This window comes from Leuresthes tenuis, unplaced genomic scaffold (genome assembly GCF_036924035.1).
Source record: "Leuresthes tenuis unplaced genomic scaffold, fLeuTen1.0.hap1 SCAF_17, whole genome shotgun sequence".
In the NCBI taxonomy this organism is placed as follows: Eukaryota; Metazoa; Chordata; class Actinopteri; order Atheriniformes; family Atherinopsidae; genus Leuresthes; species Leuresthes tenuis.
This window is the reverse complement of record NW_027325371.1, coordinates 10575817-10598659: the sequence shown is the minus strand read 5'-3', so window position 1 is coordinate 10598659 and position 22843 is coordinate 10575817. Positions and strand designations below refer to the sequence as shown.

General features: G+C 39.2%; 1 protein-coding gene across 1 annotated transcript in view; it reads right to left on the bottom strand.

Moving 5' to 3' along the window:
* Positions 1 to 19469, bottom strand: part of adgrl1a (adhesion G protein-coupled receptor L1a) — an 86901-nt gene extending 67432 nt beyond the window's left edge. Inside the window, exon 1 of the mRNA XM_072369483.1 lies at positions 18702 to 19469. The gene's annotated coding sequence lies outside the window, so the exon portion shown is untranslated. The remainder of the gene's footprint in view (positions 1 to 18701) is intronic.
* Between the last annotated feature and the right edge of the window lie 3374 nt (positions 19470 to 22843).

Here is a 22843-nt window from a genome sequence, read left to right as displayed (position 1 = left end):
CTCACTTTCCATGCTCTCTTGCATTCTCTTTCTAGAAAGATGGCTTGCCATTTAGCAGTTGGAGGGACAGAAACGGGAAAAACAGGTTACATGATAACCTCTCCCAAAGAACAGCTTCAAACAGTGGCTCAGCTATTAAAAGCAAGAAAGCCAACAATGATCAATGTTGATTTGCAGGAGTTCCAACGCAGTTAAAAAAATCACATACAAGCAATCTCTACAACTTAACTGCTGAGCCAGATGTTATTCAAGCTCATGCTTGGAGACTCATCTGCCACATTAGTTCCGGCAGCCATCCCATCCATCTTGTAGTATACTAACTGCTGTTAGGCTGACTGCAAGCTTCACAACTTCATTATATTGATGACACACCACCTTAACAAATGATGGCGAGTTCTTTAGAAGGTGTGTCAGTTCAAGATCAGATTGCTATAGAAGTGCTACCATCCTAATATGTATTGTATTAATAGATGTTAGTTCTTGTCCCAATGGGCCACTTGTTTGCAACAGGTCATAGCATCAAGCCATAACCCTCACCCATCATGGTCCACTCCAACACACTTAATTAACTAGATAATGCAGGATGGTGAAAAGCATACACAGGATACCCCCAAGATAAATAATCTGAAGATACAATGTATAAATACAGGGAGTAAACAGCAGGCCCATGAGCGAGCAAAGCACCTTGATGAGTTGAAGGGGAAATAGGAATTGGAAACAGCGCAAAGAAAGTAACTAAAGGATATGGATATGTCTCAATAAAATTGAGGGATTTGTAGATCAGGTGGAGAGCTATTCTCATTAAAGGAGGCAGAAAAAGAGAGCAAGTGAGGGGAATAAGTAGCTGGTAAAATGTGAGGGGATAAAAGTGGAAGGAACAGGAGGAGCAAGCAATGGAGGAAGACAGAGGCATCTGCTGCCACTCCACATAGATGTTCACCGAGGCGGTGTCATCTTGGAAGAGACATAGCAGAACTTCTCTCAAAGGAAAACGCCTCTCAAATCACCTGATGGTCCTGCATGTTTTGTAGTTATTAAAAGCCCAGAAACATTCCCGTTCAAAATTATCTTTGCATGCGTTACATACTGGCTGAAGGGTTACAGACTTACATTTCAGTGCCTGTAACATTAGTGTGTCTTCACAAGTGTATTAGTTTCCCCCTCCTTGGCTCTGATTGGTTTTAGTGTAAAGAAGTCAAATCCCTTTAGCAAGCTGGTGGCTCTGCTCATTCCTTTGTGAGGGGGAGGGTTGTGGGTAGAGAGATAGAGAGACAGAGGAAAAGAGAAAGGAGGGTTTATATTTAGCTCCATGCACAATCAGATGGAAGGCCACTGAACATTGAAAAGCACTGCTTAATACTTAAAGTACATACTGTTCATAGGCATAGAGTAGTTGACTCAGGGCACATTACAGTGTTCAGGCCAAGAGCAGCTACAGCATGAGAATTGCCTCTCAAAATGGAGGGGAGCAGAGAGCTCTATGTTGCAGCATGACTGTTATGAATATTTGAAGCACCCATATCGCTAGGTTCCTGGTTGTTGCTCAAGGGGGAAAGACGGGTGCGGGCATAGAGTGGTTGGCAGTACAGAGAGGCCGAGTTGGAGAGGGGTGGTGGGCAGTGGTGGAGGCAGCAGCCCATCCTGAGGCTGGCAGCAGGCAGCTCAGTGAATGAAAGCAGGGCAGGTCATGTGTGGGTGGGGAGGCGGGACTCTCCTGCTGCTGAGACAGATGCCACGGTTGTTAGGCTTAATTTCTTCTGCCAAGCACCACCCAGCACTGGCCAAAAACAAACTCAAATGCTTCTGGCCAGTGTGTGTGTCTGTCAGTGATTGTGAGTATGTGTGTCAATAAAGAGAGAGAGCACTGTTTGATTCGGTATCAGGCTCTAACAGGAGCACACACAAGCAGAGCAGTAATCGTTTACTCTTCAATCCCGACCACCATCCTCCTCTGTTCTTTGAGTCACTTTCTTAGTCTTATCTCCATTTCTCACCATCAATCTTCCTGACTCTTCTACTCTGTCTCTCTCTCCATCTTTACTCCATCTTTCCCTCTGCAGCAAAGCTGGCTCCCACTGCAGTGAAACGAAAAAAAAAGAGACAGACAGGATAGGGGGCATAGAGACTGGGAGAGAGAAAGCGAAGTGAGAGATAAAGAAAGAGCAAGAGTGTGGTGTTTGCTCTGTGTTGCATTAATGGCTCTGCTTGATCTGATCTGAACAGATTACAGGAATGCAATACTCACAAATCACCGTTTTGCCTCTTGAGGCTCACACCCTGTCACTCGAATGTGTACACAACACACAAATGCTAATGCTCATATGTTACCCGTGCCTGTTGCCTGCCATTGTGGAACAAACTGCGATTTATACCTGATATTACATTCACCTCCAACACTTGAGCATGCCTTGTCAAGGGTCATCATCTATGCAGCAAGACATAATTGCCCCTTGACTAATCATTTGTCCAATGAATAAAGCAGCATATAATATTCTAAAAAGTTGAATGCAGTCCAGTGATTCTTTAATGAGAGCAATAAATTCCTCTGCTTCACACAATCTGAGTATTTTCTTTCTCTGCTCTTGTTTCTTGATTTGCTCAGCCCAGCTGGTTTGAGGGATGTTGGGGTGTGGTCACAGCTCATGCCAAGGCCACTGCAACATGTTTTGCCATTTTACGTACACATCAAGTATTGATCATCTTATGTTAGGAGTAAGAAAAATGAGAGCAGGAAAGTCAGAAAAACCACTAAAGAAAACAAACACTGCTGACACACACACACACACACACACTGGAACACACTTCTCAACTCCCAATGACAAACACATCATGCATATATGCTTATAGAGCTCATGGCAAATTCAAGGCTTCACTAAAGCTTTTAAACCTGCCTTACTCACACACACAACCACCACATACATTTTAACTGCGGCCCAGCAGGTCTATGGATGCCAATTCATAAACATTGATTCACACTTCAGCAGCTCTCGTTCATTTATCTATTTACTCATTCATTCACTTATATGTTTCATGTCAAAGAAGTGCCAGCTGCTGTGGCTGAAGTCTGGTAATTGACAGACTTGTGTAGGATATTCATTTGTATTTATTTTTTCGTCACTGGCACTCAAAATGCCTTCTACTGTTCGCAGTAGACTTTGCAGAGAGACTTTGCAGAGCCTGCTTATTTTCCATCAATCAAAATATTTTAAAAAAAACACCTCCTGCTGTATAATGGACTGAGGTATTGACATCCCACTGTCTTACTGTAACTTCTGTCAGTTTGAGACTTTCTTTCATAAACTAGCCAAAACTGCATTACTTTGGCAATACAGTGGTTTGAAGAAAATTGTACTTTCACATGTGCATCTAATTACAAATTCTACAGTTGCCACAGTGGAGCACAAAAATAATCTCTTGTACACACTCATACACACACCACATGAAAGCACTACCAAAGCCAGTCACAGTGTCTGGGTGGTAGACAAGTTTCAGAGACAACGATGGTGAAAATTAAATTCCATCTAAGGCTAATTCCATTTCCAACCTCTGCTAAGTTTCACTGCTATTGTGACAGTCAAGGAAATCTGTCTCAACTGTTCCATTGCGGGAATTGATGGTGAAACACGATACAGCATAAATAATGGAGCTTGATCACCAGGAGACAGACCCTGAAGGAGACAAAGACAGGGTCAAGCACAAATGCTGCAGCCAGGGATGGTGAAGTGGGCAGGAGGCAGCATAACAAGAAGGTGAAAGAGAAAAGCGAGCAGAGAAAAAATGAAAAGCCGGTAGAGGAGGTCCGACAGAGGGGTGACAGTGAACAATGTGTGTGCATATATGCCATGCAAATTCTCTTGACATTTCATGGGCAGTATTGTTTTGCTGCTACAGTTACAGGAGGTGGGGTTTAAGTGTAGGACAGGCTGTACAGGATAGACAATAGCCTCATCACAAATGTCCTAACATCAACCCACTGCTAGTGTCCCAAACATACGGTACACATAAACAAGCGGATAGAAACTCTTTGACATTGAAAGTAAATTGGCTACGAGCATCCCAAGCGAAAGAAAGCAAAAATAAATGATCTGGCCGCTCTCTAGAAAACAGTTCTTCTCTAATCAAGCACTGACATTGTTTAGTATTTCTCTCCCCACAAGAGTGAATATACTCATCAGCTTCATGCAACAAAATGGTTCCCACTCTTAGCATGGCAAGAAGGTTGGTATTATCATGTAATAGAGTTTAATCTGAACTAAAAATACTGGCCTTGATTTTGGTACCCAATGATGAAAAGAGAGAAGGCTAGAATACCTTCCCTGCAAAATAATAACAGCACAGATGAAATGAAGTGTTCAAGTGTAGCTGCATTTATGCGCCAAAGGGACTAGAAAGAAGCTCATCTCAGAGACTCATCTGAAATAATGTAGAAACAACAGCAGACTGACAAATAGAGATAAATGTACAAACACCATACACCTACTTTTCGTATTTACATTCATTTCACATCCAACTTGAAATTCACATCCAATTTTACAGTCACTTCACGTACAAGCTGGCACTCAAATTCAGCCACTTGTGCATGCAGTCACTTCTCGCAGGTCAGCGTGGTTAAAGCTGACACTTTCTGTCAACACACCCATCACTAACCTCTATTACTCACTCACTTGGTCTCTTCCATGATGCCTCCCTCATTCATATACCGGCACATGCTCATGTGCACCAGGCCCGCACAAACAGTGTGAACATTCACAGCTACGCAGTCATCATCCTATTGTTTGCTTGGCAATTTGTTCATTTGCTCAGAACTACACTTATTCACAAATTTTTTTAGCCATTCATCTGACATTTTGTCATTACCCCAGCCACTTGTGCTCTCATCTGGTCCTCCAATCTTTGCCACCACTCTTCAGTCACTTGCTTGCTCTCTCATCCGCTCACTCTTTTTATTGTGCACTCACTGGTCCCTGACAAATACTTTTTCTGTCCATCTCCTCCTTTTTTTCTTATCTCTGTCACACACTTCTGTATCACCCCCTAATTAACCCCCCAGGATGGCACAGTCCCTCACCTCTCTTTTGGCTGTCCATAATTCTCTCTGGCCAAGACTGCTGTTTCCTTTTCTGTATAGACTGCTTCCATTTCAATATAAGATTTAAGAGCTCCTTTAAGTGCTAATCAGATTGTCATCTGTGTAGCCAAAATCAAAGGCTTTGTAAATAAAGGCTTGTTTCTGTTGGCTTCCGGCTCACTGTGTTTAAATAGGTGACACTGAAGTGCATTCTAAGCACACCAGATCGAAGCCAGAACCCCTGGGGTCCCCAGAAATGGTGAACAGAGACAAAGCTTAGCGCTCGATAATAACATAAGGATGGGTTGCTTACTCCCTATTTTAAGAAGAGCTTTCACTTGGCTTGTACTCCACTCCCTCACTTTTTTCAGGTCCTCTCTTCACAACAGGCTTTTTCAGTTTTATTATTTAAATCCTTTTTTTTTTTCACACATTACACAGAAGGTGAAGCTGTTGTGCTGATGATATCAGCAACCATTCTTATCTTCTATTCCCAACTAAAGTACACTATCCACTGTCCAATCACTCCATCACATCCCACTATGACCAATTTGCTGCTATGCCTAATCTCACCTCTGCAGCAAAACTGTTCGCCATCTCTGAAAAAGTATCTCACCACCCCAAACTGTCACCCACCATGTCACATCACCAAAACCCAAGCTACAAATATAAATTAAAATTGATGTTATTAAATAAATTAATGAATCTCTAAACTGGCCCAGTATGATACTTCTCACCCATGCTGACACATAACTGCAACACAATGTCTGCTTTTAACTCTCCTCAGCACCCGTCTCATCTCACCTTTTGTCCACTTACACTCCCGCTCATGAAAGCTCCACACCCTGTGATGACAGTATAAAGGGCCACCTCTCCCTCTGTGGCTCTTTTCCCTCACTTTGATTTTCTGTCCATCAAGGGGGCGTGGATTAGCGCTCTCTTGTTTATCCGCTCGTCAGTTTTATCTATCTATCACTAAGCCATCCGCTGTGCAGCAGAGGCCTCAACACTGCATTAATCCCCTATCAGCTAGCCAGCCATCCATCACCCTGCTGTCTATCACGTCAGATCCATCATCCACCCATCTGTCTCACACTGCCCATACTTTGAGATGATCTCTTCAGAGAGCCCCACCAACGAGTCACAGAGGGTGGAGGGGACAGAAGGGCAGAAGAAAATTAGAGGGAAATGCAAAAACAGAGGCCTGGGGAGAGTGAGAGAAGATTATATCCCCTCTTCCTTCCCTCTCCCTCACTCAACCTATATCCTGCTGAAAACCCTCTCTCCGTGTCACTAAATGCTTAATAGATGTTACGTTTATTTTCTTGTAATTTGTTTGTTTTGCCTGCTTGCTAATTCTACCCAGTGGGAAAAAAAACTATGGAGGGAAAGATGGTTGCACAGGACGAGGGTCATAAATCCCATAACCCTGATGTAGTGAAAAACCCTAACCCCTCCTTCTACAGCATGTTGGAACAAGGAAGGGATATTGTGTAAAGCCTGCGGCTTTAAAACAGCTCAATATCTGGGTTCATCAGGGGTCATTTATATTTCCATCCATATCTGCTTGCATCAAAAGGTGAGTGGGGGAGGAGGGCACATGAGCAGAGAGAAGGTGGATGTAGGGCAAACGTTAAGTTTGCTTGTACAGGAAGTGAAGTCCACACAGGTGCATGTAAGTGCAGGATAAAGGGGCAAGAAAATGCAAACAGACACATATTAAGAGAACCAATGAGTACGTAGACATTTATGTCTGTAAACTGCAAACAGTAGGTGAGCAAAAAGGTATGTGTGTGGGCTGAGGACTATAATTATTTAGACTATTCAAAGCATAGTCTGTCAGGCCAGAAAAAAAGTTGTTCAAAGGGTAACAAAAAGAGTACAAAATAAAGGTTAACAAAGATGCTTTCAGATTGTTTTTACAATGAAAAACATCCATGCTTATGAAAAGAGGAAGTTAGAAATGTTATCTGCAAGCTAGACAGAGACCACAAGTAGTATCTCTGAGTGAAACAGTTCAAATAAACCCTACAACCTGTGGACTGTGAGTAACCATCTTGAGACAGTTATGGATTGCAGTAACTCATCTTGCTGAATATACAATGTTCTTGTGATTTGTTTGATGCAAAGCCGGCAAGCAAAACACGTTTTCAGCATCAGAGCCACGTAACACCCTGTGTTGCTTCAAGCTGCAATGCTGCAACCAGTTTACTGTGGCCTGCCATAAATACGTTTTCCTTCGTTTCCCTTGGTTTTTCAATTGTAGTCAATTGTAGTTTTGTTTGGTACAGAGTAAAAAACAAATAAAAAATCAAATGGAAATCGGTGCTACCGTATACAGCAAACAATGGATTTTTGTGGTCAATAAATGAATGATTTAAATTATCCTTCCTTCAATTCTTGCTTTATTTCAACTTAAGTAATACAGTTAACAAATTTTTATACTTGGTGCAATAATTTGAGTAATGACTAAATCTGGTTTTAATCAGGTTACTAACATTCACATAACCACTGGGTGTAAAAAGCAGCACTTTTGTCAAAATAACATTCTGTGAAAGATTTGGTTCATTTCTACAGTTTAAAGTTTTCAGGGATTCAAAGCGTGTAATATGCACATACAAATATATATATATATAATTACTAAAATAACTAAATTGCATTAAATGATTATGTTTATCCTCCATTAATAAGTTACTTATGCCCTTGCTTGATTTTCCTTGTATAACTTCAAATATCAACAGTAGGTTTCACAATATCTGTCTGAGCATCAGTAATCTCCTTGTTTCTTTAATATCTCTGACCTCAAGCAGACTTAAGCTAAATCAGACTTGAGCTTTTTTTTTTTTCCTCTTGTCTAGGCCTTTTATCCACACACATGAATAGGTTTAACAGAGCTGAAAACAAACCTTTAAGAAAATTCTTTCCAGTGTAAAATTATTCAACAACGCAAAAGACAAGTTGATAGGGAAACAGATGGAAATCAAGTAATGGACACAGAAGGAAAATCATTGCATTTCTTGCAGATGGACACAAATGATTTTTTTCTCTTTTAATACACAGCACAACTCTAAATGTAATGTTTCATTTGGAAGTTTCTTTTGTACTTAGACCACAGTTTACAGGAGAAAGAGTCATCACATAATGAGGTACAGAAAAAAGGCTTCTAAAATGTAGGCGATGTTGTTAAGGGTGCATTTAAAAGCGATCCATGATGATATCCCAGCCCTAACTAACTATTTAACTTTAATGCCTTGTTCTAAAAATGAAAAAAAAAAGAAAAATTGTCTATCTTGAAAATTCCTGATTATAATTAAAATAAATGTTTCCAAGGAAATAAACTCTTTAAACTGATTTGTGCAGAAAAGGGGGAATAGTTTAAACATTTAAAAATTTCAGTTTTTCTTGATAAACTTTTAACGCAAAGTTAGCGTTAATAAACAAAAGAGGACCAACGTCGGAGCTGAATTTGGAATATGACATGTATTTAATAGGGTGGTGTGCCAGTCTTACATCAGTTATCATTTAACAACATATTTTCTTGTATGTATCACTGGTCACTGGTGATTTGCTTGTGTGTGCACTTTCATACTGAATAAACTTGGATGTAATCAATTTAGTTTTGTGTCCTCACCTGCTTTGCATTTTGCACCCTGTGCTGATATCACCATTCATCACCTGAGTACACATACAGCTTGTATGATGCTGTGATTATTGGTGAGGAGGATTCATATTTTTGCCAAATCATGAGCTACATCTGTTTTTTTGTAATTCTAAACTACACTACCAAAATTTGCTTGCTTTTACTTTTATTTTAGAGGCGGGGTGGGTAAAGGCCACTTTTGCAGCTGGACAATTATATGAAAGGACCGTAGCAAAGCTAGACTCGCTATCCTAGCCCCCCATCCACCTAAGAAGGAAATAAAAAATGCTACGGCTACTATTAAGAATAAATAATGTGTGCAAAGAAACTGGATTTTAAAATCTAGCTTTTATGCTATTTTTTATGTTATTTCCATGTTGAGTCATTTCCATGAAGACAAATTAATAGAATCCACTTTGCTACAGTTTCATGAGCTGCCAGGAGACTCAAACCTCTAGGTTTGACATACCTTTTGCATTTTATGTCGACAGAGATTTTTTGTTTCTGAGATTTTTTTCCCTTTTTTTATATTATAAAAAAATTAAAGGTCAGTCATGTCCCTGCTATTAAAAGTATTTAACACTCAGCCTAAGACTGACAAAAGATTTTTTCAAATCAAACTAGTTTTAAAGAATGCAGGACAATTTACAGCAACTTCAATTGTCCATCATTACATTAGAAATAGTCGGAGAAAGGTGTGAGAAGCTTTTACTTTCATCCATAATGAGCCTAAACAAACATCTCTAAACAATTGCTCCTCTTCTATAGGCAGCAGGATTAGATGAGACAGCTGTCAGAAAGCATCCATATCCATCCTGAGTTAGCTCTAATTAGAGAACAGCTCTCCTTCCTCATGCCCAATTTGACAGATACTGCTCAATCACCATGCCGGTGCTGAACGCTGCTCCAATCCAACAATATACAAACCGCAATTACGGCACATGCTGCTGTTACAAACGCATAACTCATACAGCAAACATTCGAGCACAGCCCCCGTACTTGCACATATTGCACTGCACTTGCGGTGTTTCAGTACATTTGTATGCGTATGCATGTACAGAAGAGCATTAATGTTCAACACATATGTGCTGAGTCTGCATGTAATTTGTCATTTTAGTACACACAGTAGCAGCAGGATTTTGCATTTGCAGAAAAGAAGAGGTATAAATTATAATTACTGCCATTCCAATAATGGGGTGACAGCGTCGGACCATAACAGATGCCCAACTAGTTGCGTAAATATACACAAAGAGATAGATACACAAATAAAAACACCTGCATAGCCTCATAAACACATTCTACATTTCATTGCACACTGAATTAATCAGCTCTTAGACAAATAGCTGAATAAATACTGTAGATAAGAAGATCAATACTGTACACTCAATTCATTTGAGTTCACAGAGATGTCAAGTTCTGCATAGTTCTAAAGCACACTGATTAAACTGGCACCACATTAATTCAGTAAATCAATAAAACCAATCTGTCAAATAAATCAAGTCGCATGGATGACTGGAGCCAATTGGAGGGCAAGAACACATTAAAATTCCCTTGCTCCAACTGCATATCTATGTCAAGCAGGCAGCACACTGATTTGCTGTGTGGATTCCACAATTTGTTGAATGAAAATGATTAATCCATGAAACAATAACCAGGGTGCCAAGAAGGCACATGGTAATTCTATAATGATCAAAGACTCAATTAAATCCTCTCCCATTCTGCTCCCTAAATGCCTCTGTGGCTGGAGAAAATGTGTGAATGCCTGCTTTTGGTGGCCAGTTTATTTTATGTTGTGTGACTCTTCTGCATTTTCTTGGAGCTGTGAGGTGACTGAAGGTTAAAATGTGATCTTTTAAGTGTCTTTTGTGGTCAAATAACACAAAATGGTTCATTTTCATACACTACAGAAGCACAAGTGGTTTAATAGTAATTGTTTCTGGATTATGAGCAAATTCTTATATTTACAGACATGCCAGCGTATTCAATTAGAAATATGTTCTTCACCATCTATCCTTCTGGTTTGCCATGGTGCCCATCATGAAGAGATGCTTAATGAACAAGCACATATAGTTGCAAAAAATGCTGCATTGCAATTTTTCACTGAGCATGTATTGTCAGTTTTAGAGGCATAACACTTAACAATTATCATGTTAATTCTGTAACTGAGGATGCATTTAAATTGTCTCTCTGTCACTCGTTCACAATACACTACTATTGTGGACTATTCAAAATAGTCCGCTATATAGTGATTATACAGTGACCATTTTGCAGTGCTGTTCAAAATTTAAGAGAAATATTTCATTTAGTGCACTCCAAACTCATCATATGGTAAACAAAAGTAGTGTACAGAAGCTGTACACTACACCAGTTGACATGGATCATCACGCTTTGCTGCCTGCAGCCAGCAGCTATTAAGCTGATGGAATGTGCTAATTCTCTCTAGCAAGCACTAACGCTCACAATAACGTTTGCAGCTTGTTATTGTGATTTTTTTCTCGTTGATGATGCCAGGTGAGCACAATACTCCTCAAACGTTAAGGGGCTAGTCTTTTTTGTAACGTGAGACACAGGATTTGTGAAAATATAATGAATTATTATCATTCTTAAGTTGCTCTGTTTAAATCCTAATTATTTGAAAGGGTCAGTTGTAAAAAAAGCTCTCTTTTTGAACAAAAATGTATGAAAGCCACAGCAATGGTACCAGAGTGGCTTTAAAAACTGTTGTTTAGATTTGTTTATGCAACACGTAACTATAAATATCTATTGCATAATTATGAAGCACCACTGAATTCAAGATGTGTCCAAAATGCATCTGCAGCTGGTTGCATCTATGTCCTTGTGAGTGAGGGAGTGTGAGAACAATCTGAAAACAGTCTGTTTGAAGACATTTTTGCATTTTTTTACAGGGAAATTTAAAAATAATCAAATTACAGTGGTGACAGTGAATATTAGCCTCAGTCCAATCTTTGTATCATAGGGAGAAATCTAACAATTATTTTCTGTGATGTCAATCTATACAGCCTACCAGCTCTTTATTGTCCTTACAGCCTCACTGTTTTTATTCATTATCATTCCCAGAAGCCAGTTCCAACTAGTTACTCTAATAAATCCACTTTCTGCTACCCGCCTAGGTCCAAATGAAACTTAAGACATAAAAAGATGGAACCTTTCTAAAGTAGATAGTGGAGTATTTAGCAGCAAGAATTTAATTGGGCTGTTGGAAATTCAACAAACACATAATATTTTTCACTAAATAATCTTTAAACAGTGATATGTCAGTTTTAACAGGTAAAAGGGACTAACACAGATATAAATGGTAACTTACACAGTCACTCTTTAACACCAGTTCTCATGACCAAGGACACACTGACTTGAATTCATCAACCAAATATAAGAAATTTGCACCACTATCTTGTCCCTATTCCAGTTTTCTTTCAAAACAGAACATATTGTACAAGGTACTGCGCAGAATACAGATTAATTTGCTGCATTTGCTGCATGAGTACAAAGGCTAACATTATTAGACCATTACTGTGGTGGGCTGATTAAAATAACAACAACAGATAGGTTAATATGCTATTGCACTTATTCATATATGTGCACAGTGTCAGAGAGATGAATCTATGATAAAGCAAGAGTGAGTAGTATTTTCCTGTGTCCATATGTGCAGAGGAGCAGAGGGCTTGAGGATTGGAGAGGTGCAGCACTAGGTAGTCTCAGGTGAAACAAAGTCCCTACATAATTATAATCCTTAATTAATCCACCCTGGATGTGCTCTCTCTTTCTCACTCACTCGAAATTTATTGCTCTTTGTGTTTATGGACTTTTTCCATCATAGTGAATCTCCCCGCTCTGTCTAATCTTACATCTGCCTTTTCTATGTATAATGCTCTAGGTGTTTTTGCAGCTGTTTATGAATATAAGTGCTCTTTCACACCTCTCGCTTGGAACTCCATCTCTCCTCCCATCTCTCTCCTCCACTAACTCGTCTCTTTTCTCTGACTGCTTCCCTTGAACTCCCATCTTGGCAAACACGAAAACAAGCAGCTTCTTTTGGTCCCACACCTCTTCTCACAGCATGGAACACAAGATGCACAAACACAAACAAGCACACACCAGTCCAACACCATATACTCCGAGGAGACCGCTGCTGACACAAATATGAACCCACTGGAGCCATCCTCGCCGGAATGACTCAGGTGAATCTCAGGTCGACATAGCTGTTTATAGACATGTCTCTCCTAATTCTACTGCCTGACCAGATGCGTTGATTCCATAGGCAGTGTTGAGTAATTGAGACTAAGGGGTCAGTAGCAGACTAGAGAAAGACAGTATGAAGAAAGAAATATTGGAGTCATGCAGCAGCTGATGAAGGGCCAGTAAATGAGACTAACCTGAAGGTAATGAGGATAAAGGTGTCAGTATTGACACTGGTAAAATGAGAGCATCAGGTGCAAGGAGGAGTGAGGACTACTTCTGCCATTACCGCTTGGGCTCCTGCTCTGTCTGTTTTAGTTGAGCCAATTAGAGGAGCTCATCTGTTACTCCAGTCTAAACCCTCTATCAAGCTATCAGAAAAACATAAGGATTGATTGGACAAGCTATTAGGTCAATTGATCTGTGCTGCCTTTTATCTGTGTGTTCCTTCGTTTTCAGATGGACAGTTTGGATGTGGAAAGCAACTCCAATTACCTAAGGACGAGGGTTTAACTCCCTGGTGGACTTGCTCTTATTTTCTTTCTTTGTCTTCTTTCAGCTCCTTAGAGACTTCAGTGTTTGAGGTCAAAATGCTCCATTTGAAAAAAAAAAAAAAAGTGCCTCTAAACATTTTTGTTTTCTGTATAACACAGTTAAATTTCAGTGTCTATACATTCCTCTTAGACTGCATCTGTGGTTTACAATAGGTATGGAGGGACTAGACTTAACCTCATGGTATTAAGAGCCTCAACTCCTGGCTGGGGCCCCTCTGTGTGGAGTTTGCATGTTCTCCCCGTGTATGCGTGGGTTCTCTCTGGGTACCCCGGCTTCCTCCCACCGTCCAAAAACATGCATGTTAGGTTAACTGGTGACTCTAAAATTGTCCTTAGGAGTGAGTGTGAGCGTGTGTGTGTGTGGTTGTTTGTCTCGTTTGTCTCTGTATGGCCCTGTGATGGACAGGCAACCTGTCCAGGGTGTACCCCGCCTCTCGCCCGATGACTGCTGGGATAGGCTCCAGCCCCCCCGCGACCCGACCGACAGATTAAGCAGGTATAGAAAATAGATGGATGGATGGTATTAAGAGCCATATGCCTTTATAAACTTTTGGCTTGAGCTGCCATAACTGTGTTTTTCCAAAATGTCAAACAACCTGAAGGGCAAGATTACCCTGATTGGTGATGATTAGTTTGTAGTAACTTCAAAAGCCTACCTTGCCACTGGGCCTAAAAAACCTATGAAAAATATGTTAAGAGAGAGCTGACAACTGATTTTTGAAGTTGCTTCTTACAAAATCAATAGAAAACCAGAATGGCTTAAAGGGGTTATCAAAGCTAACCATTATGTGGTTAAGGTATTTTCTCTACAAATCCACTGTAACTATCTAAATAAGGTAAAAATTACCAAAATATCTATAAAAGAAAAAAGACTTGACTATTACAATGAGAGGTTATACTCTGGTTGTTGAAACTGCACAGACACATTTGAACATCAATTCACGGCCCCCTTCCTGTCGACAAATCTGTGTAAAACTGAATGAAATCCTGGTGAGACTGATTGGTCGCATTGATTGAGCATCACTGCGCCTTTTCACTGCTATTCACCAAGTCGTCTCTCAGTCAATAGACAAAACCCAAACACACCAGGCATTCAATCTAGTGTGCTGCTACATAGTGTGCTGCTAATTCCACTCCATTTATGAAAAAGAGTCATCATCGATTTTGATTTCTTTTCTCTTTTTTTTGTTCTTGTGCTCTTGTTAATTTTCACCATCCTGGCGCCTACACATGCTCAAGGTTGGAATAACTGAATTGAATTAGTGTGTGGTAGGATTCCTGTAAGATCGACTTCTCTAAACCCAAACCTCAAGACTTTCTAAAAATGTAACAGAGACCACAGAGCTGATTAGCTACATTTGTACGATGCCGCATGAGTGCATGGCAACATTCACTGAGAACTCTACAGCATCAAGACCATGAGCGTCAAAATGGATGTACATAGCCCATTGCTTTTGCACCTAATTTCCACAGTAAATACAGTCTCTGTCTGTTGTCTATTATGCACTGCTCCCATCTGCTCCTGCATTCTCTACTCTTCATCCTCTTCTATTTTCTTTTCCTCTCCTTATCCCTTTATTTCCAACCCATTACTGCATATTCATGCTCCTAAAATGTAATCTAGCAACCAACACATTACAAATAGCCTTAGTAAACATAATTGGGTATTTTTGATTACAATAATGAGACCAGCAACGGCTGTTAAAAACCATTTCCAGTGTGTTTTGTTGGCTGTGGTAAAACACTGAATCACAATAACTGCCATTATAATCATAATGGCTTTCCTGTCAGGACAAGTCTTATCAGACTGTGACAACTACAGAACTGCCACTAGCAGGTAAACAACGCTGCCTACAAAGGGAAAGACTGAGGTAAAGCTACCAGGCACAACACAATAACAAGATTCTAGGTCAGTCCAGAGAAAAATTGCCCGACAGAGACAGAGCATTTTGATATTACGAAAAAAGGGCAAAAAAGACCTCTCTTTGCCCGTGCACAAGGGGTACACAGGTGCACATTGTCTCACGGGAGACTATAAAAATAGGTATACATCTCACTGCCGCCACATCTTCCTCTACATATCTCTGCTCCAATGAGATGGAATAGCCTGAAGAGAGCTCGCTAATCATTAACTGCAATGATGCTATAACAGACATTTAAGGATTTTTTGTGCTATGATGAAATAAGATCACAAAGAAAGGTAAAAAATACACATCTAGATAAAATTAAATCTTGCAAAGGTTGTTATCCATTCATTACAATTATAAACATTTAACGAAAAACATAATAGACCATTGACACGGTAACGTAAAATAAATTCCCCCGTACAGTAGGACTGACAGACTAGCATGCCAGGCTTGTAGTTCTAATCAGATATCATACCTTTCATCATCAAAAGGCAACTCAGAGATTAAGTCAACCATCAGAATATACAGCAGTGCCTCTGTCAAAATCCTCTGTTCAGTACTGGCACAAAATATTCTCCGATAAGTCTGTCCTGGAGATTGAATAAGCATATAGAGACAGCTTGTGTTTACAGTAAAGTATGTGTTGTTTAGTGAGTGTGGCTTTTAAGACTATATCTGCCATAAACTTTAAAGATTGAAAATGATTTGATATCTATAACTAAGTATATGAAAGGAGCATTGCTTACACTGTTTTCAAGAACTGTGAAATAACAAAATTTTATGTACTGTAAATCAAGAATGATTTTGATGTTTCTTTCATAAAAGTCTTTGCTTTTCTTCACTGATGGACAGCTTTAACTAAGGGATGTTGTACTTCACTAAAATTTTTTCTATAATTTCATTTTGTGCTACATTTCCTAATAAATGGAGACAGAAAGGACAACCGCAGCAGCTACAGCATAACTAAATAACTTTGAGCGATAAAGTAGAACAATTTTAGATTTTTTTAAATCAAAATTGAATATATGATTAACTATAAAACATTCCTCCCGGCTTTTTGAATTGTTATTTGACATTCAAAGCCTACTGCAACTTTTGTATAATCTATTTCAAAAAGCTGTTTCAAAAAGCCACAGTCAGTGTTCTTCACAGGTTAATGATACATTTTCATTCAGAATCATCATGCCTTTTATTGGCATGTAGCATTCAATATGTACTGCTTGTTATAATTATTAGCCATGGTGCAAAAAACTGTGGAATGTTAAAATGATACCTAACATTTGCATAATTTCTTAAATCGGTTGAATATTATTATTTTTCAAACAAGCATAGATGCAGTTCATGTAATCTCTTGTGAGAGAATCAAACATCATGGGTCATTTTTTGAAATTCAAATCAGGGCTTTGCCACTGCTTATTTTCTATTAACATATTCATTTAGTCAGCTTTGTCAAAGAGCTGTAGGAGGTACATCAATATTGCATAAAGGAGAGAGTAACAAAAATGCTAAGGAAAATGTAAGAATGCTCATATTGGGAATTCTTTTTCGGGTTTATAAAAAGAGCATTTGTGTGTGCATGTACACTTCCATGTGTGCATATACAAACATACACACACAAACACAGCATTCACAAAATATGTGTGAATGCATGCAGATTAAACGGATATTCTTTACTACAACTACATTTTCTGGGGAAAAAACGTGTGACTAAAATTCTGAATTCTGAGTACAGAATTTCCCCCATAACAAGTTCTTACAATAGAACAATAGGGTTATCAAATTCTCACCACAAAATTGAAGAGGCTCCAAACTCTCATGCTGAAATAAATCAAAATATGATTAGTAACTTATTAAATGCCTGATGATCATTAATGCAATGCTAATATATGACTATTATTCAACAACTGAAAGCCGAGAATAATTTTTCTGATGCTGACGTGACACACAGACAAGAGGGAAATAAATCCTTCTGTCTTCCTGGGGAGTGTGTTTGGCAGTAAACCAATTCCAAGCCTGGCTTCTTGAAAGCCCAGATAACGCAATCAGACAGTTGCAATATTGCTGTTTTACCACCTGAAGAATTTGAATTTCATTCGGCCCCTTCAGAATAGTCGACATGCCAATTTTTCCCCAAGAACTGGATGGACAAACACAATGCACCTTGGTGAAATAAGGAAAAAGTCTTACAAGCTGAAATCAGCTATTTTCAGGATCTTTCTTGTTTGACTCCTCAGGTTTAATTTCATCATGATAACACAGAAAGACAAATGTTTAATTTCATCTACCATTCCAACAATATAGGCTGTTGATTTGCCTTTTTATTACACACTCTATTATTAAATTGGGAATTAGTTCAGCATAGTAATACTATAATAGCACCTCGCTATCGTGACATGAACCCCTTCACATTATAGGGTCACATTTGATTAAATGTAGATGTATTATGATTCCATGTGTATTTTCATACTTTAGAGATGTGATATGAAGACATGAGCCAGAATGAATCTGAATGGAATTTGTGGGATTCGGATTCTCTAATTGGGGTTTCATAAAAGTTAGAGTCCTGAAAGACTTCTTGGGCACCTTTCAAAGAGGAATTCTTAATAAAAAAGAAGTTAGTCTCTAGGTAATGATTTGACGAGGTACAGGATTAATGATGTGGGATTGGACAGAGCAGTTCACTCTGGGGTTGTACACTTCGCTCTGATGCGTTTATTCCTCTAATGCTCTATGAGATGCTTCATTTCTTTCTCCCTTGGAAGGATCCCTTGCTCTCACGGAATAAATAGGGAGAAAAGGGGGGGAAAGAGCGATATGCATGCTTTCCAAACTCATCTACCAACATTCCAAGATATCTATTTTTTCTGTTATCGATGATAAACAGTTGGTCACTTCTTCGGAGCGCTATTGCCCAGACTCATAATTCGCAACAGTGTCAACTGAAAGTCCTCCACCATATAGCTTTAATAGGGCAAGCAAATTGTCTTTCCCAAGCTCAAACACTGCATTTATATATAAGAAAAACTGTTTGTGTGCAGGCCACGGTGCAATGTATGGGCCCACAAAAAGGCAGTCCTACGCCCAGATTGGATTTATTTAGAATACTCACTATGGATTTTGAAAAAGAAGCGACTGCAGTTGCGGCACTGTAAACATGAACTCCGTGTCTGTCAAACCATAAAACATTAAATAAGTATATATCGGATTACACGCCTGAACACCTCATGGAGGCTGATACGGGACGCCCGGTTGCTGCACATTTCGTGTTCTTACAGTCGCTATATTATAACATGTATTAAGAGCACATATAACAAAAAACTGTCGGACGGTCTTACCTCTGTTCCTCCAATCTCCTTCCCCTCGATAGCTCAGTGTGTCTCATTCATTGTCGTTTCTCTCCTCACTTGCCTCCGTCTCCTTTTCTTCCCTTCTGGTTATCACTCGTTTTCTCCTCTATGGTAACGTCGTCGTGTGTATGCATAAGAATTAAAAATGGATAGGTAGCTACCTTAAAGACAAAACCGACAAAAGGTCAAAGACGGGAGAAAAAAATCCACCCGACTAAAATATGAAAAAGGCAGTGGTGGAAAATCCTTATGGATACAACCGATTGTCACGGAAATGCGCCCGTCTGGGCATCAAAATAAATAACAGCGACGCCACCATCGTCCTGGATAAAATCGATAATGATATGCAGCTTACTACGACGAAGATAATGCTCGGAGTATTAAACTACGAAACGGTAACGTATTTAAGTTGTATATCGTGTTGTCCGTCCGTCGCTGGTAAAAGGTGAGCGTGTGAACAAATGTGCCACCCTCATAAAACGTCTGCATGTGAGACAAATGAGACTCTTAAATATCTGGCGTGCCTCTGTTCACGCTTTTTCCCAAACTGACGACTCTTCACCCTCATGCAGCTAAACGGTTTGAGATCACCCGATGAAATTAGAGTAGTGCACAGGCCATATGCGGTTCTCTTGTGCGTCCTGACGCACAGAGCGAATCACTCGTCTCTTTTCCCTCTTTTGTCGGAAGGCAGCGCACACTCTCATCAGGACCATTCACACTGTGTATCCAGTCTCTACAATTCTAGATGAGGCTTATTATAACCCTGCACGTTTATTATCAAATCTTACAATATGGTGACCAAAAATATCTCTTAAGTCACTTTCTATGACCAAATCTACTTAACGCACGATAATGCCATCGCTGCACGCCTACTGGTTACTTGCTTTCTTCATATAGCACCTTTTTTCAATAGCCTTACCCACGTGGTTTCCAAAGGTGGGGTTCAGGAACCACTGTACCGCCTCAGACAGGTCAACTGTGATTGCCCTGTAAAATTACTTTAATTGAAGTGGTGCGTCATTCTCAAGAATGACCTGCAAGAGGAAAAACGTGAATACTTTATTCATAAAGTAACTGAAGTCTCTCTGATCTGATATTATCTCTGATGTTACTCTTGAGTCTATAAAATATCATTTCTAGCAACTTTTACACACCTCTTCCAAAAAAACAGTATAATTTTACAGCTGAATTTCTAAATCCAACTCATTGCTTCAATGCAACAACATTGCATTAACTTCATGAGGGTTTGAATAGAAAACTCTTGTTGTCAAAAAAGATTAATATGTTGTCCATGGAGCAGCGTGAAAATCAGGGTATGACTGAGCCTTGCTGAGCAAGAGTTGAGACTCATTCAGTCCAAGTAGAAGGATAGAAGTAGAAGTAGGAGTCTGAGTGTATTTCAGTGAAGAACAAAGATTAGTTTACAAAATCCCACAATTTTCACACTTCACCCTGAGAATTAAACTAACTTACATCACTTGCAGGTAATGTAAATGAATAAACCAGGCATAATAACACAGTGTCAGAGTGAGTTAAATGGAACCACTCAGCGATGATTTATCTGGACAGAGAGTAGACCTGTGGATTCTTCACTTATGTTTACCTTGAATTTAAATGCATATCAACAGGCTTGCTGTTTTTTTCTGACATTTCATAGCAATTGCAGACAGAATCTGTGTTACAGACAAAAGCACTGATTCTCAGAATGAACTAAGTCTTCAACATTGCAGTTTGCTGCTGTCTGCACAGGTACAGGTGGATTTTTCAAAAGGTTACTTTTCTGTTTCTTTCAATGCAAGTTGCAAAAAAAAAAAAAAAACAAGATGGAGTTTTACACTGAGCTGAAGGGGTGCCGTGAATTAGTAGTCCGGGTGCTCTCCAGGAAGCTCAGGTGAGGGCAAAAAAGAAAAAGAAAACAATCTGTGGAATACAAAGCTGTGAACATCTTAAAACTCTTCACAGGGACATGAGTCAGCTACTCTCTTTTCTACAGGAGTAGAATGAGTCATGAAACTACTATCATTTTTGGACTGAATTGTAAAATCTAGCACAGAAAGAATGTTTCTCTTCATCCTGTTGAAATACCATGCACAACTCTAAGAAGTTAGTTTTCACTTGCAGGAGCTATGTTACTCTTATTCTGTGTTAAAATACAGAGTACAACTGACATTTCGACTTCAAGTCACTGAGAATTCAACTAACTTGCCGCAGCAATTTGTCTAGCTAGTAAGACGCATCAGAAAGATCCACATATTGCAGGCAATGTGATGGCAAACAATGCAACAAAACACAAGCTAAAGTATAGGCTCCAAATGACATTTATAGATTTGTATGCCCTCAAGCTGGTGAGGCCATAGATCGCATGTTCAACAGTTTAATTTCAGCCTTTATGTTATACACAGTACCTCATTATATTGTCATAACTGGTGTAATTCTTTACGTTACATCAGCTACCCAGCTCAGAGCAGACCGCACAGCAACGTTTAAGCAATGCAAGGTATTATGATTACATTAAAGTCAGAGCCTGGTATCACATGAGTCATTAATGTCATGAAAGAGGAAACTTTGTATTCATACTGATAAACACTAATTCTGTCTTTTTTGTTGATGTGAGTATGTGTGTGTTTGTCCCACACAGCTCAACTTTTAAAATACTTTGTTTCAGTATGATTTGTGGTCATTTCGATGTAACATCTTATTAGTGTCTATTTTTATGCAAGTGATCACGTTTTCCTAAACTGAACCATCTTGTTTTGAATACCCCACTATTAAATATAATGTATAATTAACTAAGTAGTAACTAACTAAGTAGTTTGTGATGTGTAAAACAGCAACAAAACATTGAGTGAAAATGTAACAAATCAACTTAGGGTAAAATGACATCTCAAAGTAAAGGAACTTGAAAATCCTAGTGGCCAAGAGAAGACATGATCTTGTTACTTCGACATGGAAGTGATGCATGTAGAACCATCCTCCAAACCCAAAACCTATTAATAGTGAAGCAACAGTCAAGTTATGACAATCTGACTAATTGTTGGGACACTGTATTTATATAGGTATGTTTGTGTCCACTGGCTTAAACATACAGAAAATTCAGGAATAGACACATCATGTACATATGCAGACTATGTTTTCCTGCAATATTCTACTCATACCGGATATGATCAATTTACAGCAAAACTATGTAACCTTTGAAAGAGGAGATGATGCGTTATTTGTCCTACAAATTAGAGGCTGACTGAACTAGCAATAACAACACATCCTGTTTCAATCAATCTGGAATTTGGTGTCTCTGTCTGCTGTGACCTGTGGTTTATGGTAAGAAATGAAGACATCTAAATAATACAAGGAGAGGCTAATATAGACATGTACTGCTGTCCAATCTTTCCTGGTCACTTTATGGTGATGTCATTATAGCAACTGGTTGATGAGAAAATTTAGTGTGCTGTTTTCCAGGAACCTCTTCCAAGTAAAAGTTATGTAGTGTCACTTTCAGGCAGATTTGTGTGTTGCATCTGGGTCCATGTTAAAATGGGAACAATTTTGCAGTATTTGATTTAAATCCAGTATATCAATAACACTGATTTGTTTTTAGAATTTTCATTTCAGATCACAGTGATGATAATTCTGAATAAATCATGCAGTTTTTTGTCTCCAGGTGAACAAAGGGTAAGCTCCACTGCCAGATGAAATTATTCAACTTCCATATCACATGCATGTAATTGCTGCAGTGCACGGTGCATGTTGCATTTTTTTCTCTCCACACTGAAAATTATTTTGTCAGTTTCTATTATAAAAGGAAATGCTAAATCCAACTGCATTGGCTCGACATGCCTTTGCCACTTAGCCCTCTGTCACACAGCACTGACTCTGTTATACTGTTCTCAAATCTAGTCAGCTGACCTTCATGGGCTGCCCTATTCATAGTTCATTAAACAGGTAGAAGAATCTAGTTGAATCTCACTCTCTATGAATGTTTTCTCAGAAACAGATGTTATTAATGCAAAATCACAGTGTACTGTTTAATCAAACTGTAGACTAACCTCACCACTGTAAATTCTGCGCTACTACGAACAAAAACGTAGACAGATTTAAAGCATCGAGTCAGGCTTTGCAAAGTCTGAGCA